The 19297-nt window shown below is 44.3% G+C and overlaps 1 protein-coding gene across 3 annotated transcripts in view; it reads right to left on the minus strand.

Moving 5' to 3' along the window:
- TOP2B (DNA topoisomerase II beta) overlaps window positions 1–19297 on the minus strand; it is a 93607-nt gene that overhangs the window by 73286 nt on the left and 1024 nt on the right. The window lies entirely within an intron of this gene.

A 19297-nucleotide genomic window follows, 5' to 3' on the forward strand; every position in this document is an offset into this window, starting at 1 on the left:
AGTCAACAGAGGAGGTGTCAATGCTGCCGACTCTTAACCCACTGATCACATGATTGGCAGTTGCCCCCTCCCCCAGCATGGCAAAGATACTGGATATTAGCAGATCAGCATTGCCAGTCAATAGTGTGACAAAAGGGGGGCTGTTTTCCACTGTAAGCGTCCATTCACACGTCCGTAGTGTATTGCGGATCCGCAATACACCCGGCCGGCACCCCCCCTAGAACTGCCTATTCTTGTCCGCAATTCGGGGCCGCGCTCTGGAAATGCGGATAGCACATTGGGGCCGGAAGAGATGTGGAGAGCACACTTAGAGAATGAATGGGTCCGCACCCAATCCCGATATTGTGGAACGGATGCGGACCCATTTATGGACGTGTGAATAGACCCTAATTTGGAATATCTTTAAAAATAAAAAAAAACACACTGATGCGCCGCAGAGAGTTCACAAAAGATACAAATAAGGAAAAATTTAATTATCAATTTAACAGAAAAAAGTGATGTATAAAATAATTTTTTTGCACAAACATTAAAGGGAACCTGTCACGTTGAACATGGTTTATAAGCTACATGCAGCATATTATAGAGCAGGAGGAGCTGAGCAGATTGTTGGATAGTTTTATGTTAAAAGATCAGTAAAACTTATAATTTACCCATTTATATTTCTGCTCATTCTGAACTTTGAAGTCGAAGAGGCGGTCCTATCAGTGATTGACAGCCTTCCCTCTATGACTGTGTACACAGAGATAGCTGTCAATCACTGATAGGACCACCTCCTGGACTTCAAAGTTCAGAATGAGCAGAAATATAAATGTATAAATTACAAGTTTTACTGAATCTTTTCCCATAAAACTATATATCAATCAGTTCAGCATCTCCTGCTGTATCATATGCTGCCTGCAGATTACGCATTTTCATGACGTCAGGTTCTCTTCAAATAAAATTAAACTCTACACTTAGTAGGTATCCACACAACCATAATAAAGGAATTCATTGAACAAGGCTAGTGTGAAACATCAACACTAAAATTAAAAAAAATAATAAAGAAAACCTATATAAATCACATTTTATGTATATTCAAGTGGGAAAAAAATATGGCATCCACAAAAGGGCACAGAAAAATAAATAAATAAATAATTGTCTCCCAAAAGAGGGTCTTAAACCGTCACATCAGTGAAAAAATTCAGAGGCACAAAACAAAAAATTAGTCAGTCATTAAGGCTCTTTTCCACTATCATGTAATGTACATCACAGATTGGCTTCTATGGAGCCTCCATGACATAGTTATGTCACTGTGATCGCCGCGGCACAGAATCTGACATTTAGGCATCTGCTGTAAAGCCTGGGATTTGAGATAACTTCAATCCTGGCCATTTCAACTCCTAAATGCCACAGCTGATAGTAACTGCAGCATCTAGGTGATTAGACAGGGGGAGAGGGGTTCCCACTGTCCCCTTCACCCCTTCAATCTGCAATCCTGGGCCCTACCAAAGGCCCCCAGGGATGAAATAGTTCTATATCTAATAAGCTGTGCATGTAGACAGGCTTTCCATTTTAGGCCTAACGTGCGTTCATGCACACGTCAGTGCTTTTTGTGGATCCGTTATTCGTTCCCGAAAACTACAGAACATGTCCCATTCTGGTCTGTTATGCGGACGACAACAGCCCTTCCTATTGATGGGAGAAAAAAAATAAAAAGAACATAGTAGGTATTCTGCGGATTTGTTGTTCACAGAACGAAATACGACCAGTTGTGTGCATGATGCCTTACACTGATAGGCTATACTGAAGCCGTATATCAGTAATAGTCCCCGCAGTGAGACTAAATAAGTAATTAAAGGAGTTGTCTGCTTTATTTTTGTTGATTACCTATCCTTAGGATTTTTTTTTTTTTTTTAAGGCTACTTTCACACTAGCGTTAATGTTTTCCAGTATTGAGATCTGTCATAGGGTCTCAATACTGGAAAAACAGTAATTACTCTTACCGATTATTGTTTTTCTTGAAACCCATGACGGCACCCATGCGACTAGGATCTCCCATCCAGGATAGATAAAATGGTTCACACCCCCACCACACCTCAGTGATTCTAATAAATAGAGCTCCGGAGGCGTGCCAACCACCAAGAAAAAGAAGGTTAAAAACAGAAACCAACCCACAAATTGGCAAAGAAGAGAACCAATCTGGTAAGTTATACCCCTTATAATACCTTCTGCGGCCACTGCAGGAATCGGGAAACCCCTCTTCTTATCTGAGGCCCACTCTAGGATGTCATCAAGCGAGGAACCAAACAGCCTAGAACCCTCACACGGAAGAGAGCAGAGTCTAGACTTGGAACCCTGGTCCCCCTTCCACGATTTAAGCCAGATAGCCCGTCTAGCAGCGTTAGACATGGCAGCTGCTCTGGCAGAAAAACGGATCGCATCAGTAGAAGCGTCCGCCAGGAAATCTGCGGCTTTAGCAAAAGTAGGGAGGGAAGATCGTACCTAGAGAAGAATTACTTCCTCCTTAACCACTTCCCATCTGGGCCCTTTGCCCCCTTCCTGACCAGGCCAAATTTTGCAAAACGGACATATCTCACTTTATGTGGTAATAACTTTGGAACGCCTTTATTTATCCAAGTCATTCAGAGATTGTTTTCTCGTGACACATTGTACTTCATGATAGTCATAAATTTGAGTCAAAATATTTCACCTTTATTTATGAAAAAATCCCAAATTTACCCAAAAATGTAAAAAAAAAATCGCAATTTTCTAAATTTCAATTTCTCTGCTTTTAAAACAGAAAGTGATACCTCATAAAATATTTATTATTTAACATTCCCCATATGTCTACTTTATGTTGGCATCATTTTGGAAATGTCATTTTATTTTTTTAGGACGTTAGAAGGCTTAGAAGTTTAGAAGCAATTCTTCAAATTTTTAAGAAAATTGCCAAAACCCACTTTATAAGGACCAGTTCAGGTCTGAAGTCACTTTGTGGGGCCTACATAGTGGATACCCCCATAAATGACCCCATTGTAGAAACTACACCCCTCAAGGTATTCAAAACCGATTTTACAAACTTTGTTAACCCTTTAGGCGTTCCACAAGAATTAAAGGAAAATGGAGATCAAATTTTTAAATTTCACTTTTTTGGCAGATTTTCCATTTTAATCAATTTTTTTCTCTAACACATCGATGGTTAACAGCCAAACAAAACTCAATATTTATTACCCAGATTCTGCGGTTTACAGAAACACCCCACATGTGGTCGTAAACTGCTGTATGGGCACACGGCAGGGCGCAGAAGGAAAGGAACTCCACATGGTTTTTAGATGCCATGTCCCATTTGAAGCCCCCTGATGCACCCTTACAGTAGAAACTCCCAAGAAGTGACCCCATTTTGGAAACTAGGGGATAAGGTGCCAGTTTTATTAGTACTATTTTTGGGTACATATGATTTTTTGATCATTCAATATAACACTTTATGGGGCAAGGTGACCAAAAAATTGGTTGTTTTAGCACAGTTTCTATTTATTTATTTTTACAGCGTTCACCTTAGGGGTTCAGTCAAGTGACATTTTTATAGAGCAGATTGTTACGGACGTAGCGATACCTAATATGTATACTTTTTCTCATTTATTAAAGTTTTACACAATAATAGCATTTTTGAAACCAAAAAATTATGTTTTAATGTGTCCATGTTCTGAGAGCTATAGTTTTTTTATTTTTTGAGAGATTTTCTTATGTAGGGGCTCATTTTTTGCGGGATGAGGTGACGGTTTTATTGGTACCATTTTGTGGGACATACGCGTTTTTGATCACTTGGTGTTGCACCTTTTGTGATGCAAGGTGACAAAAATTGCTTGTTTTGACACAGTTTTTTTTTTTTTTTTTTTACGGTGTTCACCCGAGGGGTTAGGTCATGTGATATTTTTATAGAGCTGGTTTTTACGGACGCGGCAATACCTAATATGTATACTTTTTTTTATTTGTTTCACTTTAACACAATAATAGCATTTTTGAAACCAAAAAAATTATGTTTTAGTGTCTCCATGTTCTAAGAGCTATAGTTTTTTTATTTTTTGAGAGATTTTCTTATGTAGGGGCTCATTTTTTGCGGGATGAGGTGACGGTTTTATTGGTACCATTTTGTGGGACATACGCGTTTTTGATCACTTGGTGTTGCACCTTTTGTGATGCAAGGTGACAAAAATTGCTTGTTTTGACACAGTTTTTTTTATTTATTTTTTACGGTGTTCATCCGAGGGGTTAGGTCATGTGATATTTTTATAGAGCTGGTTTTTACGGACGCGGCAATACTAAATATGTCTATTTTACTTTATTTTTTCTATTTTAATTTTTTTTTTTTATTCCTAACTTGGGAACTTTTTTTTTTTTTACATGTGAAACTTTATTTTATTTTATTTTTTCAACCCTTTATTTTTTTTATTTTTTTTTACACTTTTCGTCCCCCATAAGGTCATACAAGACCTCTGGGGGACATTTACTTCACTTTTTCTTTTTTTTTTCACAGTTGATTTCTCCTGTAACTGGGGCTGACATAGTAGCCCCAGTTACAGGACAAATGCACCCCTATAGAGGCTGTACAGCAGCAATCCAGCGCTGTACAGCCTCACAGCAGGGCTGATCGAGGTCTCTGAGAGACCTCACACAGCCCCTGCACTCTCCGGTCACGGCGGTCACATGACCGCCGGGCCGGAACAGGAAGCGCACAGCGCTTCCTGCTCTGCAGACACAGCGCTCGGTGAGCGCTGTGTCTGCAGCGATCGTGAAGGCAGGGACACCTGGGCACTGTCCCTGCCTTGTCTTAGGGTTGCCCTGCTGTCACTGACAGCGGGCAACCCGATCAGCAGCTGCACGATTAGCGTGCAGCTGCTATTTCTGACAGGACGTTTTAAAACGTGCTGTCAGAAATAGACGTCCACCCATAGGACGTTTATATCCTATGGGCGGACGTGAGGCGGTTAATATGAACCTCCAGTTGATCTAACCAAAGCCTTAAGGACCTGGAAACCCAAGAGGCGGCAATGGCCGGTCTAAGACTTGTTGAATCAGACTCCCAAGCACGTCTAAGATAAACGGCTGCCTTTTTATCTAGAGAATCTTCTAAGCAGCCTAAATCATCGAAAGGTATTTTTTAGCTATTTTAGCTAGCTGGGAATCTACAGTGGGGGCTCTGTCCCAGACGCCCGCTACCGAATCCTCAAAAGGATATTTTCTTTTTAGAGAATTAGGAATGAAACATTTTCTATCTGGATTTTTCCATTCTTTTCTGATAAGGGCTTTCATATCTTTATGAACGGGGAAAACTCTACAGCTTTTAGGGCCGAGCCCTTCAAAAATCTGGTCAGCAATAGATTTAGGCTGTTTTACATCCTCTAATTGCATGGTGGCTTTAACGGCTTTAAGTAAAGGCTCGGTACCTTCCGGTGGAAAAAGAGCCCTCCCCGCTGAATCCTCATCTGATAAGGCCTGGCCGGATTCTCTTTCCTCGTCCTCCCCAGAAAAATCAGAATCAGAGTCCTTATTATAGGTGGATCTTTCAGGAGACCTTGGGTGTTTTCAACCGAGTGCTTTAATAGAAGATTTAACTTCTGACCGTACCAAGGCCCTAATATTTTTAGATAAGCTGTGAGACTCTTCCATAACCAGCTTATCTATACAAGCTTGACATAGTGGTTTAATATAAGAGGCTGCTAAAGCTACGCTACATCCTCCACATTCTTTATGTTTAGTCCTTCCGGATCATTTCTTTGGTGTTTTTGCTACCTACAACAATAAAGCAAAAATAACACCCAAAATTAGGAGAGGATAAATCTCACCCATAGTAGAGTTAAGCTTCCCCGCTCCTCAGGACCAATACCAGGCTTATGGGCCTCGAGGGCTCCAGCGCATCCTGCATCACCTGGTTCCGACATGCTGGTGGAAACCCAGATCTAGCACAGCACTGTGTGCCACAAGGCTGGCTGCCTTCTCCTGCTGCCGATTTGTAAAGCGTGCCTCGGCTCCTTTTAACCCCTAGGCCCAAAAATGCCTAATCCAATGAGGGAGGATGCCCACACCCCTTCCGGCCCGGAGATAACATCAATGAGCCGGAAGGGGTCGTCCCGACACGCATGCGCAGAACGCAGGGAAGCACGCACCACCATCTTGGAAGCGGGACGCCAGGCATACCGCTGCAATGGACTGGGAACCGCCTGAACACGGCCACAGCGGCTCCCCATAGAGGCTTGGAAGGAGGCAGGAAAAAGAGCAGGCTCAGGCAGCAGCTCCCCAAGGAGACCGACGCCGCCTACCCCTTTACGGTATAGTAGACCCGGACCACCCCAGCCTCCCGAGGTCACAACAGGACGTCCTAGTCACATGGGTGCCGTCATGGGTGAGGGGGAAAAACACTTCCGTTTTGTCCCCATTCATTGTCAATGACAAAACGTAACTGAACAGGACGGAATGCTCCAAACACAATAGAAAACTGATCCATCCCCCATTGACTTTCAATGGAGTTCATGACGGATCAGTCTTAGGTACGTTACAGATAATACAACCGGATCCGTTTATAACGGATGCAGACGGTTGTATTATCAGTAACGGAAGTGTTTTTGCTGAACACTGCCGGATCCAGCAAAAACGCTGGTGTGAAAGTAGCCTAAGGGATGGTTCACACGAACGTGCCATATTTTGCGGTCCGCAATTGGCGGATCCGCATAACACGGATACCGCCCGTGTGCCTTCCACAATTTGCGAAATGGACAGCCCTTTATAGAAATGCCTATTTTTGTCCGCAAAACGGACAAGAATAGGACATGACTCAATTTTTGAAGCCACGGAATGGAGCAACGGATGCGGACAGCACACGGAGTGTAAATGAGCCCTAAAAGGAGAGGGGGGAAAAAAGGCAATTCCGATTTTTGTGTGGATTGTGACTATTTTGATGATACCATATGCATGTGAGGTTTGTTTTTTTTAACCATTTTTACCAAATAAAACAACTTTTTAAGGGAACAGTTTTCTTAAATGTTAACATTTTCAAAAAATTTAACTCCTTAACGACCCATGGCCAGTAGTTTGCGACCTAGGACGAGCATTCTCGTCTTGCGGTCCTTCCATCCCTCCATGTGTGCTGCTGCGATCAGGAGCACGGATCCAGCTGTTACTGATAGCCGGATCCATGCTGCATCCACCAGCATCGGTGATAACGCAGATGCCAGTGGATTATCCCCTCATATGCCGCGGTCAGCGCTGACCGCGGCATATGGGTGGTTTGCGCTCCCTCTCCTTAGCCATCGGGTACCGCACTGCGTGGCGGGGACCCGATGGTTGCCATACACAGGCATTGGGGCCTGCCAGCTACGGAAGCCCAGGAGATCCAGCCTGAGGGCTGGGTCCCCAGGCAACTGTCAGCGTCTTACTGTGTAAGACGCCGACAGTTCAATTCAGTACAATACAGAATGTATTGGACTGAATTGAAACAGGGATCAAACCCTGAAAAGGTGAAGTCGCACAGTGGGACAAATATAAATAGTAAAAAAAATGTAATGTTTCAAGTAAAAAAAAATAAAAAAAAATTTAAAAAGAGTCCTTTTCCCCCAAAAAAAGGTTAAAAAAAATATATGCTGGATGTAGTGTGCGATCACATTTGCATTTTCCGTTTGTAAAAAAAATATATATTTTTTAAAAATAGGAAAAGAAAAGTAGACATGACCTAACCCCTCAGGTGAACACCGTAAAAAAATAAAAACAGTGTAAAAAAAAAAGCCTTTTTTGTCACCTTACATTACAAAAAGTGTAATACCAAGCAATCAAAAAGTCATACGCACCCCAAAATGAGACCCTACTTAAGAAAATCGCCCAAAAAATAAAAATAACTAGGGCTCTCAGAATATGAAGACACTGAAACATGATTTATTTTTTTTTGTTTCCAAAATGACAGTGTAAAACTTAAATGAATAAAAAAATAAAATCATACATATTAGGTATTGCCACATCTGTAACGACCTGCTCTATAAAAATATCACATGAATTAACCCCTCAGGTGAACACCGTAAAAAAAATAACGGTGTAAAAAGCCATTTTTTGTGACCTTACATCACAAAAAGTGTAATAGCAAGCGATCAAAAATTCATACACACCACAAAATCGTATCAATCAATCATCTCCTCCCGCAAAAAATGAGACCCTAAGACATAAATCGCAGAAAAAAAAAAAAAAAAAAAAAAAAAAACACAACACACTAGGGCTCTCAAAATATGGAGACACTAAAAAAATATTTTTTTATTTAAAAATGCTCTTATTGTGTAAAACTAAAAATAAAAAAGTATACATATTAGGTAACGCCACGTCTGTAAGAACCTGCTATATAAAAATATCACATGACCTAACCCCTCAGATGAACACCGTAAAAAAAAGCCATTTTTTGTCACCTTACATACATTACAAAAAGTGTAATACCAAGTGATCAAAAAGTCATATGCACCCTAAAATAGTACCAAACCGTCATCTCATACCGAAAAAAATTAGACCCTACTTAAGAAAAAAACAAAAAAACAAAACTATGGCTTTCAGAATATGGACACTAAAAAAATATTTTTTTTCTAAAATGCTTTATTATGTAAAACTGAAACAAACAACCCAAAAAAGTATTCATATTTGGTATTGTCGCGTCCATAACAACCTGCTCTATAAAAATACCACATGATTTAACCTGTCAGATGAACCTTGTAAATAACAAAATAAAAAACGGTGCCATAACACCTTGCCTTACAAAAAGTGTAGTATAGAGCAACCAAAAATCACATGTACCCTAAAATAGTACCAACAAAACTGACATCTTATCCCGTAGTTTCCAAAATGGGGTCATTTTTTTGGAGTTTCTACTCTAGGGGTGCATCAAGGGGTCTTCAAATGTGACATGGCAGCTTAAAATTATACCAGTGAAATCTGCTTTCCAAAACCCATATGGCGTTCCTTTCCTTCTTTGCCCTGCCATGTGCCGATACAGCAGTTTACGACCACATATGGGGTGTTTCTGTAAACTACAGAATCAGGGCAATAAATATTAAGTTTTGTTTGGCTGTTAACCCTTGCTTAGTGGAATTTTTTTTTTTAAATTAAAACTGAAAATCTGCCAAAAAAGTGAAATTCTTACATTTCATCTCCATTTTCCATTAATTCTTGGGGAACATCTAAAGGGTTAAGAAAGTTTGTAAAACCAGTTTTGAATACCTCGAGGGGTGTAGTTTCTAAAATGGGGTCATTTTGGGTGGTTTCTATTATGTAAGCCTCACAAAGTGACTTCAGACCTGAACTGGTCCTTAAAAAGTGGGTTTTGGAAATTTTCTGAAAAATTTCAAGATTTGCTTCTAAACCTTCTAATGTCCCCAAAAAAATAAAATGGCATTCACAAAATGATCCAAACATGAAGTAGACATACGGGTAATGTAAAGTAATTAATAGATAGTAATAACTCCCAAAAAGTAGAGAAATCATATCGCGGACCGGCGATATGCGCAAAATCCATATCGTGGCACAAATTTATATCGCATTCAATATTAAAAAATAATAATAAAGACTTCTACTTACAAGTAGAAGTCTTTATTATTATTTTTTTAATACCCGACTGTTACTGCCATGGGGGGAGCGGGGGGCACTTGATACTGGCACATGAGAGGCACCTGATACTGGCACATGGGGGGGGGAAGGCACCTGATACTGGGCACATGGGGGGGGGGGAGGGGTTGGCACCTGATACTGGCACATGGGGGGGGAGAGGCACCTGATACTGGCACATAGGGGGGGGGGGAGGGGTTGGCACCTGATACTGGCACATGGGGGGGGGGGGGGAGGGAGAGAGGCACTTGATACTGGCATGTGGGGGGGGGGGGGGGGTTGGCACTTGATACTGGCACATGGGTGGGTTTGGCACTATGATACTGGCACATGGGGGGGTTTGGCACTATGATACTGGCACATGGGGGGGTTTGGCACTATGATACTGGCACATGGGGGGTGGGCAGGAGAGAGGCACTTGATACTGGCACATTGGGGGGGGGGGTGGCACTATGATACTGGGACATGTGGGGGGGAGGAGAGAGGCACTTGATACTGGCACATGATGGGGGGGCATCTATGGGGAAACTTACTTGCACATTATTGGGGGGCATTATGGGGGACACTGAGGGGCATCTACTGGGGCATTTTATACTGGTACATTATGGGGGGCACTAGCAGGAAAAGGGGAGAGGAGCACTATGGGGGAATTTACTGGGGGCACTATATAGTGGTATTTTATACTGGGACATTATGGGGGCACTATGGGGACATTAGCTCAACTGGGGGCATTACAAGGGGGTATTTTTGCACTGTCACATTATAAGGAGAATTATTACTACTGGGGGGGGGGGGGGCATTATAGTGGGCTTTATTACTCCCCCATGGTATGACCCCCTAGTAGCAGCACCAGCCTCCCTCTGCTCTGCTATCCCTCTGCCCCTTCTCCAAATCCTTATTATGAAATCTTTCTGATTAGGATAGGGCACAACATCAGCTCCGCCGAGCCCCCGGCCAAGTGTTGAAGTGGTGTCCGAGATCCCCAAGGGTCAAGTAACTAAGTTTTCATATGAAATCTGTTTATGTTATACACATATAGCATCCACTGTGCCACACAATATACAGTATACCGCTACACTGTGCCAAAGGAGTGGGGTTTACACAAGAGGAGGGAGGTGCGAAGCGCGCTGGAGGGGCCCTTACAAATATTTGCTGTTGGGCCCCGTCACTTTTAGTTACGCCCCTGACCTCATATGTGGTCGTAAACTACTGTACGGGCACACGGCAGGGCGCAGAAGGGAAGGAAAGCCATATGGTTTTTGGAAGGCAGATTTTGCTGGACTGGTTTTTTTGACACCATGTCCCATTTGAAGCCCCCCTGATGCACCCCTAGAGTAGAAACTCCAAAAAAAGTGGCCCCATTTTAGAAACTACGGGATAGGGTGGCAGTATTGTTGGTACTAGTTTAGGGTACATATGATTTTTGGTTGCTCTATATCACGCTTTGTGTGAGGTAAGATAACAAGAAATAGCTGTTTTGGGACCGTTTTTATTTTTTGTTATTTACAACATTCATCTGACAGGTTAGATCATGTGATATTTTTATAGACCAGGTTGTCACGGATGCGGCAATACCTAATATGTATACTTTTTAGTATTTATGAAAGTTTTACACAATAATATTTTTGAAACAAAAAAAAATATCATGTTTTAGTGTTTCCATAATCTGAGAGCCATAGTTTTTTCAGTTTTTGGGCGATTATGGGCTCTTTCACACCTGCGTTGTTGTCTTCCGGCATAGAGTTCCGTCGTCGGGGCTCTATGCCGGAAGAATCCTGATCAGGATTATCCTAATGCATTCTGAATGGAGTGAAATCCGTTCAGGATGCATCAGGATGTCTTCAGTTCCGGAACGGAACGTTTTTTGGCCGGAGAAAATACCGCAGCATGCTGCGCTTTTTGCTCCGGCCAAAAATCCGGAACACTTGCCGCAAGGCCGGATCCGGAATTAATGCCCATTGAAAGGCATTGATCCGGATCCGGCCTTAAGCTAAACGTCGTTTCGGCGCATTGCCGCATCCGACATTTAGCTTTTTCAGAGTGGTTACCATGGCTGCCGGGACGCTAAAGTCCTGGCAGCCATGGTAAAGTGTAGTGGGGAGCGGGGAGCAGTGTACTTACCGTCCGTGCGGCTCCCCGGGCGCTCCAGAGTGACGTCAGGGCGCCCCAAGCGCATGGATCATGTGATCACATGGATCACGTCATCCATGCGCATGGGGCGCTCTGACGTCATTCTGGAGCACCCCGGGAGCCGCACGGACTGTAAGTATACCGCTCCCCCGCTCCCCACTACTACTATGGCAACCAGGACTTTAATAGCGTCCTGGGTGCCATAGTAACACTGAAAGCATTTGGAAGACTGTTCCGTCTTCAAATGCTTTCAGTACACTTGCGTTTTTCCGGATCCGGAGTGTAATTCCGGCAAGTGGAGTACACGCCGGATCCGGACAACGCAAGTGTGAAAGAGGCCTATATTAGGTAGGGTCTCATTTTTTGCGGGATGAGAGGACGGTTTGATTGGCACTATTTTGGGCTGCATATGACTTTTTGATCGCTTGCTATTACACTTTTTGTGATGCAAGGTGACAAAATATAGTTTATTTAGCAGTTTTAATTTTTTATTTTTTACGGTGTTCATCTGAGGGGTTAGGTCATGTGATATGTTTATATAGCCGGTCGATACGGACGCGGCGATACCTAAGGCTACTTTCACACTAGCGTTCGGAGCGGATCCGTCTGATGTTTCATCAGACGGATCCGCTCCGATAATGCAGACGTTTGCATCCGCTCAGAACGGATCCGTCTGCATTATAACTTAGAAATTTTCTAAGTCTGAAAGTAGCCTGAGCGGATCCGTTCAGACTTTACATTGAAAGTCAATGGGGAACGGATCTGCTTGAAGATTGAGCCATATAGTGTCATCTTCAAGCGGATCCGTCCCCATTGACTTCCATTATAAGTCTGGACGGATCCGCTCGCCTCCGCACGGCCAGGCGGACACCCCAGCGGAGCGGAGGCTGAGCGCTGGCAGGCGGATGCATTCTCAGTGGATCCGCCTGCACTGAGAATGCATTAGGGCCAGACGGATGCGTTCGGGGCCGCTCGTGAGCCCCTTCAAACGGAGCTCACGAACGGACACCCGAACGCTAGTGTGAAAGTAGCCTAATATGTATACCCCCCCCTATTTTTTACCAATTTTTTTTTACTTTATTTGGGGAAAATTACGTTGGTTTATTTTTACTTGAAACTTTATTTTTTGGGGGGGAAACTATTTTTCCAACTTTTTTTTTTGTCCCACTTTGGGACTTGAACTTTTGGGGGTCTAATCCTTTACAATGCATTCCAATACTTCTGTATTGGAATGCATTGGCTGTATGAGTAATACTGTGTGTATTACTCATACAACTTCCGGCCTGTGAGATCCAGGGGGCTGGATCTCACAGGCTCGTCACCGGAAGGCAGTCCTAACTTCTACAAACCTATGGATACAGAATCAACCTAAATCAAACTAATATGAAAAGTTGTTATTCTAGAAATCTTCATCTACTTGCATATTATAAGTTATACCAGCAAGAATTAGTCTTTATGTAGAAAACTATGGATTTAAATCAAGCCTTACTGACTAGTGATTTAAATTGTGATTTAAATCAAATCCACCCTGCAGAGGAGTACAGCACTCAGCTATTTCCAGAACTCACATAGAGATGAATGAGGCAGTAGTTCCCATGGGGGGCTCCGAGGGTTACGTGGTACCGGTTCTTATGATCAGTGGCGATTCCAGCAGTAGGACCCCGACAGATCTAATAATTATCCTTTACCGTGTGGATAGGAGATCACTTTGAAGAAGCAGAATACCCCTTTACACCACTGCACAACCCTCTGTATGGCTCCCACAATGCTGCCTCTGAAGCAACGCCATACAGTAGCCCATAAAAGCATATTCCACGTTATCTACAATGCAATAAAGCCCTCGGACAGAATGAGAATACACAGCACAAAAGGCTATGCCTATCAGCAGAACACCTCTGTCAAAGCTTCGGCCTATGCCAGCAAAATAGGCTTGGTACTTAAAGGGTAAATTAAAGTAAGCTCGGCAGCCACATGCTTCAAATTCTATTACCCATTTGGAAGATGATAGCAGTACCCCAACTCAGTACCATTCTTGTATTCCACATAAAATAATTCTGGGGCATCTTTTCTTTTAACTCTGTACTGTGCTGTCCCTCTATTATTCCTTCTAAACATTCACAAATAAACTGGCGACTGGGCGTTTCTGGCAGGGGCATGGCCAAACAGTGCTGACAGTATCAGACTGGACAGAGACACAACCCTTTGACAAGAGCTGTCAATTTATTCTTCTATTTCTAGGAGGAATAACAGAAGAACACAATGTAGAGTTATAAGTGTAGATGCTCCAGAACTTCGTATATTACAACGGATACTTTTTTTCCCACCCTGTTACCAGATGGGGATGGATGCCACTACGATAAATGTGGGACAAGCACAGTCTCACGCACAGGTAACGGCCGTATGATTTGGCCAGATTTTTCCGCATCACTTGTTACTAACGTGCTGCACCTCTGATCACATCCGCCCTAAACAGCACAAAGGACACACCACACAGTTGTATCGTAAAGAGCATCTATCAGCAGAATCAATCCTAGTAGAGCATTCATAATGCCAGGTAGGGTTGATTCTGCTGACTAAAATTACACTTTTCTTACATTTCCCTGATGTGTCGTTACTGCGCAATAATCGTTTTTTTTTTTTATGCTAATAATCTTACCGGAGCACCAATTTTCAACACCCTGCTCCTTCCCCGTTCCTCCTGATAGTCAGGGCAAAGCATGTCGCCTGGGCCTGTAATCTCGCACCACTGCTCACAGGCAGCTGATGGAGATGTGCATGCGCCCATCCTGATTGCCTTTCGCCTGGTCCTGTCAGTCAATGGAAACAGTGCAGGGCGTTGAAGATCTGGTACTCCGGGGTGCTCGGTCCGCCCCTCAGTGCACTAAAACTCATATGCATAAAAATAAAAATTAGTACTCAGAGAGACATAAGAACGGTGTCATTTTACTCAACAGGATCAACCCTACCTGGCATTATGTCTGGTTTAATAGGGCTGATCCTGCTGACAGAAGGTATTCATAAAGCCTCAGCAGCAGTCAGCCGGACACTCGCTCACCTGACAGCGGTTCTTCCCATCTCCCCTATACACACGTCTGCTAAGCCGAGCATACACGCATTCACATTTAGAAGAGGGTAAGCCGCTTACCTCCGGAGGGATCGGGAATGCTGGGGGATCCGGGAAATCGCAAACAAAGGATCGCCAGGTTCGGTCGACTTTCCTCTAACACATAAGGACCCTTTCCCGCTGAAGTCTGGCACATGGAGGAGGCTGATCAGCGGCAGCTCCCGCCTAGATAAAGCTACAATGCTCTAGTCCAGGCATGCTCAACCTGCGGCCCTCCAGCTGTGCAGAACTACAACTCCCAGCATGCCCGAACAGCCTACAGCAGGGCATTGTGGGAGTTGTAGTTTTACACAGTGCGGCCACTATAGCCTACAGAGGAAAGCTTCTCAACTCATCACGTGGACGCCAATACCGCGGCAGGTGACTGCGACAGCTACGTACTACAGCGCCCATAATGTCTCTGGGACCCTGCGACACGTCCAACTTTATATAATCCTGAATTAAAATGGAAAAAGGTCCCATGCCGCAATGGAAGAGTCTTGGAGACAATGGGGGTCATTTACTATGATCCCCTACTCCAGAAAGTTATGGGAAAAAGTCGCAAACCCTGGGTTTGCAACTTTTATTCATTTATTTTTAACGCCAATACACCTACATTTAGGTGCAAGTGCCATTTCCACACCACCCTCACCACTTCAAAAAGGGGGCAGGGTGTCGGCCCCGTCTTATCATTTACCCAAGTTTTCTGGAATAATTAATGACTGAAATCTACGCCAGCAATTAAAGGGGTTGTCCTATGACTAATGTAAAAAATGGAAATCTGCCATCATATAGCACATGACAATACCTTTCTAACAAAGCTAGAACCAGCCCTGTACCTCACATGGGTCCAGAGATCTCCCCATTCATTGCTCTGCTAGATTTATACCAAGCTGACAGCTCAAGGGGAGAGTCTTTTCTGCTGCAGCTAAGGGGGTGTGTCCATTCTGCTGGAGCTCTCCTCCTATCACAGCTCAGGAGGCAGTCGAAGGATGAAACTGAGCATGTGCAGCCTTATCAGTGAGGAGGTCAAAGAAATAAGAAAAAGAACAAACAGCAGGTGGCGCTGTACAGATACATTTTATTGAATAACTCAGTGGCTATGCTAAATTTTTAATTGCATACAAATACAAAAGTACTCAGCTCCAGGTGCTGGTTTGAAAACTAGAATATTTTTCATGAGACAACCCCTTTAACTGGAGTAGATTTTCAAACGAGATGCACAGACTGCCTTAGGTCTCAAGCACACGACTATTTTTGTCCACATCTGCTCCATAATATTTGCGGATTGGATGCAGACCCAATCATTTCTAAGGGGCCACAAAAGATGCGCACAGCACACCGCGTGCCGTCTACATTCGTATGTCCGCAACAAAGCGAGAACATTTCCTATTTGTGGGTAAATGCAGAACGCATGCACATGTTTTGCAGACTGAGTGATGTACACAAGGCCTTAGGGTGTTCCTCATCATACACTTAGGGCTCTTTCACACTTGCGTTATTGTCTTCCGGCATAGAGTTCCGTCGTCGGGACTCTATGCCGGAAGAATACTGATCAGGATTATCCTAATGCATTCTGAATGGAGAGTAATCCGTTCAGGATGCATCAGGATGTCTTCAGTTCCGGTACGGAACGTTTTTTGGCCGGAGAAAATACCGCAGCATGCTGCGCTTTTTGCTCCGGCCAAAAATCCTGAAGACTTGCCGCAAGGCCGGATCCGGGATCAATGCCCATTGAAAGGCATTGATCCGGATCCGGCCTTAAGCTAAACGTCGTTTCGGCGCATTGCCGCATCCGACATTTAGCTTTTTCTGAATAGTTACCATGGCTGCCGGGACGCTAAAGTCCTGACAGCCATGGTAAGTGTAGCGGGGAGCAGGGGAGCAGCATACTTACCGTCCGTGCGGCTCCCCGGGCGCTCCAGAGTGACGTCAGGGCGCCCCAAGCGCATGGATGACGTGATCCATGTGATCACGTCATCCATGCGCATGGGGCGCTCTGACGTCATTCTGGAGCGCCCGGGGAGCCGCACGGACTGTAAGTATACCGCTCCCCCGCTCCCCACTACTACTATGGCAACCAGGACTTTAATAGCGTCCTGGGTGCCATAGTAACACTGAAAGCATTTGGAAGACGGTTCCGTCTTCAAATGCTTTCAGTACACTTGCGTTGTTACGGATCCGGCAGGCACCTCCGGCAACGGAAGTGCATGCCGGATCCCAACAACGCAAGTGTGAAAGAGGCCTTAGGGCAACCTCCAACAGCACAGAGGATATCTAGACTGACTCAGGCTACCTTCACATCTGCGTCATGGATCAGCAAAACCGCTTCCGTCACGATAATACGGCGTCTGCATACGTTCAGAACGGATCCGGTTGTATTATCTCCAACATAGCCAAGAGGGATCTAGCACTAAAACCATTGTGTCCAAGAAAACGGATCCGGCACCATTGACTGAGGCCTCATGAACACAAACGTATTTTCTTTCCATGCACGTTCCGTTTTTTTTGCTGACCATATACAGAACCATTCATTTCAATAAGTCAGAAAAAAAAAAAATATAATAATTAAGTTACTCTGTGTGCATTCCATTTCCGTATTTCTGTTCTGCAAAAAACATGTCCTATTATTGTCTGCATTACGGACAAGGATAGGACTGTTCTATAAGGGGCCGGCTGTTCCGTTCTGCAAAATACGGAATGCACACGGATGTCATCCGTTTTTTTTGCGGATCTGCAAAATACATACGGTCGTGTGCATGAGGCCTTACATTGTTTTATGCCACATCCGTCTTGCAGCATTTTTCTGAACAGCATGGGAACGCAACCAAACAGAATGCATTCTGGCGCACTCCGTTCCGTTTTGTCCCAACTGACAATAAATGGGGGCAAAACGGAGCGTTTTCTTCCGGTTTTTAGATCCCATGACGGATCTCAATACAGAAAGATAAAGTGCAGATGTGAAAGTAGCCTTACAAATGCCAGTCTTGATAACTGGCCCCAAATGTGGAAAGAAGGGTCTGTCTTTTGAATTCTGTGTCCTAAGAGGAAGTATGCCACCCGCTGTCCGCCCCTCTCCCCAGTGAAAATGCATATTTATGGTGGGGGAGGGGCAGAGGGGACAGCTGGCAGCCAAATAAGCTTTTGCCATCTAAAGCCATCCGAAGTCAAGCGTGACGAAAAATCGAAGTCTGAAGTTATTCTTGCGAGACTTCGGAGATCACGTATTTGACCTCGCCGGGGCCCGTACATTTTAATGCTGTACAGAGGCGGATCCCCGTACAGCATTCACACGAGGTTTCGACAAAAGCGACTTTGGATATAGGATCCAAAGAGCTCTTTCCTTTACACTAGTTATATTGATCACCTATCCCGGGATAGATCATCAATATCAGATCGGCAGGGCCCAATCGCCGATCAGCTGTATGAAGAGAAGGCAACAGAGCCGTCCCAATGAAGTGAATAGGGCGGCGGAGCTGCAATTACACCTGCCTGCCGCTGCAATGGCGACTGATCGGCGGGTTAGAGCAATCGGGCCCCCACCAATCTGATATTCATGACTTATCCTGAGGATAGGACATCAATATAACAAGTGGACGTGCAGATCAGGGTATATGCGGGACTGCAAAATGGATAGTGTGCAAGAGGCCTTCAATGCTGACGACGAATCTGTAGGATAGTTCAGGGGCAAACACCCCCTGGAACTACATCTCCCAACATGCTCCATTCACTTATGTGGGTGTTCTGAGGACAGCCAGGCAATTGTGCATGCTGGGAGTCATAGTTTTACCACAGCTGGGGTGCTGCAGGTGGCTGATCCCTGGGATTTGGGGTGTCTGACCCCCAACAGCTGATCGGCAGTTTGAAAGGGGTGCAGTCTCTCCATACTATACCCAGCACAGTAAGGGTACTTTTACACTTGCGGCAGAGGATTCCGGCAGGCAGTTCCATCACCAGAACTGGCCGCCGGATCTGTCAAAACGTATGCCAACTGATGGCATTTGTCAGACGGATCAGGATCCTGATCCGTATGACAAATGCATTGTAATGCTGGATACGTCTCTCCGGTGTCATCCGAAAAAACGGATCCGGCATTTATTTTTTTGCACATTTATTGCAGTCTGAGCATGCGCAGACCGCAATGCTGGAAGACTCGGGGCCGGATCCGGCATTAATGCATGCCAATGGGAAAACATGCCGGATCCGGCATGTGCTCCGGAATTGTGGACGGAGATAAAACCGTAGCATGCTGCGGTATTATCTCCGTCCTGAAAAGGCAAAACGATTGAACTGGAGACATCCTGAACGGGTTGCTCTCCCTTCAGAATGCATGGGGATATGCCTGATCAGTTATTTTCCGGTATAGAGCCCCTGTGACGGAACTCAATGCTGGAAAAGAATAACGCAAGTGTGAAGGTACCCTTAACTGTATAGCTGCTTCTCTGGCCCATTCACCGG

The sequence above is a fragment of the Bufo bufo genome, chromosome 5 (assembly GCF_905171765.1).
Source record: "Bufo bufo chromosome 5, aBufBuf1.1, whole genome shotgun sequence".
NCBI classification, from domain to species: Eukaryota; Metazoa; Chordata; class Amphibia; order Anura; family Bufonidae; genus Bufo; species Bufo bufo.